Here is a 4,716-nt window from a genome sequence, read left to right on the forward strand (position 1 = left end):
TCCACACTATGGTCAGCACAGGGCCCAGGGAGCAAGGCCGCTCCCCGGAGTGACCCTCCCTGTGGTCAGCACAGGGCCCAGGGAGCAAGGCCGCTCCCCGGAGTGACCCTCCCTGTGGTCAGCACAGGGCCCAGGGGAGCAAGGCCGCTCCCCGGAGTGTCCCTCCCTGTGGTCAGCACAGGGCCCAGGGAGCAAGGCCGCTCCCTGCAGTGATCCACACTATGGTCAGCACAGGGCCCAGGGAGCAAGGCCGCTCCCCAGAGTGACCCTCCCTGTGGTCAGCACAGGGCCCAGGGAGCAAGGCCGCTCCCCGGAGTGTCCCTCCCTGTGGTCAGCACAGGGCCCAGGGAGCAAGGCCGCTCCCCGGAGTGTCCCTCCCTGTGGTCAGCACAGGGCCCAGGGAGCAAGGCATCCCCACGAGTGTCCCTCCCTGTGGTCAGCACAGGGCCCAGGGAGCAAGGCCTCCCCACGGAGTGTCCCTCCCTGTGGTCAGCACAGGGCCCAGGGAGCAAGGCCGCTCCCCGGAGTGTCCCTCCTGTGGTCAGCACAGGGCCCAGGGAGCAAGGCCGCTCCCCGGAGTGTCCCTCCCTGTGGTCAGCACAGGGCCCAGGGAGCAAGACCGCTCCCTGGAGTGTCCCTCACTGTGGTCAGCACAGGGCCCAGGGAGCAAGGCCGCTCCCCGGAGTGACCGTCCCTGTGGTCAGCGCAAGCCGCTCCCCGCAGTGACCCTCCCTGTGGTCAGCACAGGGCCCAGGGAGCAAGGCAGCTCACCGGAGTGTCCCTCCCTGTGGTCAGCACAGGGCCCAGGGAGCAAGGCCTCCCCACGGAGTGTCCCTCCCTGTGGTCAGCACAGGGCCCAGGGAGCAAGGCCGCTCCCCGGAGTGACCCTCCCTGTGGTCAGCGCAAGGCCGCTCCCCGGAGTGACCCTCCCTGTGGTCAGCACAGGGCCCAGGGAGCAAGGCCGCTTCCCGGAGTGACCCTCCCTGTGGTCAGCGCAAGGCCGCTCCCCGGAGTGACCCTCCCTGTGGTCAGCACAGGGCCCAGGGAGCAAGGCCGCTCCCCGGAGTGACCCTCCCTGTGGTCAGCGCAAGGCCGCTCCCCGGAGTGTCCCTCCCTGTGGTCAGCACAGGGCCCAGGGAGCAAGGCCGCTCCCCGGAGTGACCCTCCCTGTGGTCAGCACAGGGCCCCAGGGAGCAAGGCCGCTCCCTGGAATGTCCCTCCCTGTGGTCCAGCACAGGGGCCCAGGAGCAAGGCCGCTCCCCGGAGTGTCCCTCCCTGTGGTCAGCACAGGGCCCAGGGAGTAAGGCCGCTCCCCGCAGTGACCCTTCCTTACTAGGCATTAAGGTGCTCCTTCCCTGAAGTGGGCAGGCACATGTTGCTGTGCATTGTTCTGCAGCACACGGGAAGGCCACAGAGCCACACCCTAACCCCTCGAATGACCCTGTTCCCCCCCCCCCCCCCACACTCCCAGGCAGCACGTCCCACACCCTCACCCCTCAAAAGACCCTCCCTCCCCCACACACTCAGGCAGCACGTCCCACACCCTAACCCCTCGAATGACCCTGTCTCCCCCACACTCTCGGGCAGCACGTCCCACACCCTAACCCCTCGAATGACCCCTATCTCCCACACACTCTCAGGCAGCACGTCCCACACCCTAACCCCTCGAATGAACCTCCCTCCCCCCACACTCTCAGGCACCACGTCCACACCCTAACCCCTCGAATGACCCTCCCTCCCCCACACTCTCAGGCAGCACGTCCCACACCCTAACCCCTCGAATGACCCTGTCTTCCCCCACACTCTCAGGCAGCACGTCCCACACCCTAACCCCTCGAATGTCCTCCCTCCCCCACACCCTAACCCCTCGAATGTCCCTCCCTCCCCCACACTCTCAGGCAGCACGTCCCACACCCTAACTCCTCGAATGTCCCTCCCTCCCCCACACTCTCAGGCAGCACGTCCCACACCCTAACCCCTCGAATGACCCTCCCTCCCCCACACTCTCAGGCAGCACGTCCCACAACCCTAACTCCTCGAATGTCCCTCCTCCCCCACACTCTCAGCAGCACGTTCCACACCCTAACCCTCGAATGACCCTCCCTCCCCCACACTCTCAGGCAGCACGTCCCACACCCTAACCCTCGAATGACCCTCCCTCCCCCACACTCTCAGGCAGCACGTCCCACACCCTAACCCCTCGAATGACCCTGTCTCCCCCACACTCTCAGGCAGCACGTCCCACACCCTAACCCCTCGAATGACCCTGTCTCCCCCACACTCTCAGGCAGCACGTCCCACAACCTAACCCCTCGAATGACCCTCCCTCCCCCACACTCTCAGGCAGCACGTCCCACACCCCTAACCCCTCGAATGTCCCTGTCTCCCCCACACTCTCAGGCAGCACGTCCACACCCTAACCCCTCGAATGACCCTCCCTCCCCCACACCCTCAGGCAGCACGTCCCACACCCTAACCCCTCGAATGACCCTCCCTCCCCCACACTCTCAGGCAGCACATCCCACACCCTAACCCCTCGAATGACCCCTGTCTCCCCACACTCTCAGGCAGCACGTCCCACACCCTAACCCCTCGAATGACCCTGTCTCCCCCACACTCTCAGGCAGCACGTCCCACACCCTAACCCCTCGAATGACCCTCCCTCCCCCACACTCTCAGGCAGCACGTCCCACACCCTAACCCCTCGAATGTCCCTGTCTCCCCCACACCCTCAGGCAGCACGTCCCACACCCTAACCCCTTGAATGACCCTGTCTCCCCCACACTCTCAGGCAGCACGTCCCACACCCTAACCCCTCGAATGACCCTCCCTCCCCCCACACTCTCAGGCAGCACGTCCCACACCCTAACCCCTCGAATGACCCTCCCTCCCCCCACACTCTCAGGCAGCACGTCCCACACCCTAACCCCTCGAATGAACCTCCCTCCCCCCACACTCTCAGGCAGCACGTCCACACCCTAACCCCTCGAATGTCCCTCCCTCCCCCACACTCTCAGGCAGCACGTCCACACCCTAACCCCTCGAATGTCCCTCCCTCCCCCACACCCTCAGGCAGCACGTCCCACACCCTAACCCCTCGAATGACCCTCCCTCCCCCACACTCTCAGGCAGCACGTCCCACACCCTAACCCCTCGAATGAACTCCCTCCCCCCACACTCTCAGGCAGCACGTCCCACACCCTAACCCCTCGAATGACCCTCCCTCCCCCACACTCTCAGGCAGCGCGTCCCACACCCTAACCCCTCGAATGACCCTCCCTCCCCCACACTCTCAGGCAGCACGTCCCACACCCTAACCCCTCGAATGACCCTCCCTCCCCCACACTCTCAGGCAGCACATCCCACACCCTAACCCTCGAATGACCCTGTCTCCCCCACACTCTCAGGCAGCACGTCCCACACCCTAACCCCTCGAATGACCCTCCCTCCCCCACACTCTCAGGCAGCACGTCCCACACCCTAACCCCTCGAATGACCCTCCCTCCCCCACACTCTCAGGCAGCACGTTCCACACCCTAACCCCTCGAATGACCCTGTCTCCCCCACACTCTCAGGCAGCACGTCCCACACCCTAACCCCTCGAATGACCCTGTCTCCCCCACACTCTCAGGCAGCACGTCCCACACCCTAACCCCTCGAATGACCCTCCCTCCCCCACACTCTCAGGCAGCACGTTCCACACCCTAACCCCTCGAATGACCCTCCCTCCCCCACACTCTCAGGCAGCGCGTCCCACACCCTAACCCCTCGAATGTCCCTCCCTCCCCCACACCCTCAGGCAGTACGTCCAACACCCTAACCCCTCGCTGTGTCACCCGTCGCTTGTTTTCCCAATCGCCTTCAATCTGTGTCCCTCTGGGTCTCGATCCCTCTCTCAATGGAGATATTTCTCCCTCTCCACTCTGTCCAGACCCCTCCTGGGTTTGAAAACCTCAATCCTCTCCCCTCTCGGCTGTCTCTTCTCTGAGGAGAACAGTTCCAGCTGCTCCAATGTGTCCATGTTGCTGAGGTTCCTCTTACCTGGACCTGCGCTCCTGTATCCTTCCTGCAGCCTCTGGAGTTCTCTCCCGACATTAGGGGCGGCACAATGGCTCCGTGGTTAGCACGGCTGCCTCACAGCGCCAGGCACCAGGGTTCAATTCCCACCTCGGGCGACTGACTGTGTGGAGTTTGCACATTCTCCCCGTGTCTGTGTGGGTTTCCTCCGGGTGCTCCGGTTTCCTCCCACAGTCCAAAGATGTGCAGGTCAGGGTGAATTGGCCGTGCTAAATTGCCCGTAGCGTTAGGTGCATTAGTCAGAGGGAAATGGGCCTGTGTGGGTTACTGTTCGGAGGGTCGGTGTGGACTGGTTGGCCAAAGGGCCTGTTTCCGCACTGTAGGGAATCTAATCTAATCTACGATGTCTGCTGCTTCAGATGTGTGTCTTTTCAGTTGAGAACTTTGCCTTGTGAACTGTTCTGTTGTCATCCCCTGAGATTGGCGCCCAGGCTAAACCAGATTCGAGAATCCCCGCCGGGCAGAATGAGTCCATTCTGCCCATCTGAGCGCACCAATCGCCAGGGGAGAAGCCTTCCATCTCCCACAGCCCATGTTGGGGTTTTCCTGTGGCTTACCCACCTCGCCTGCACACCGCTGAACGCGGTGGGTCAGTTAGCGGGGCCAAGTCCCACCACTGGATCAAACCCATGCCGACTC

The sequence above is a fragment of the Chiloscyllium plagiosum genome, unplaced genomic scaffold, assembly GCF_037043375.1.
Source record: "Chiloscyllium plagiosum isolate Xiang-an unplaced genomic scaffold, Cpla_swu_hap1 HiC_scaffold_40, whole genome shotgun sequence".
NCBI lineage: Eukaryota > Metazoa > Chordata > Chondrichthyes > Orectolobiformes > Hemiscylliidae > Chiloscyllium > Chiloscyllium plagiosum.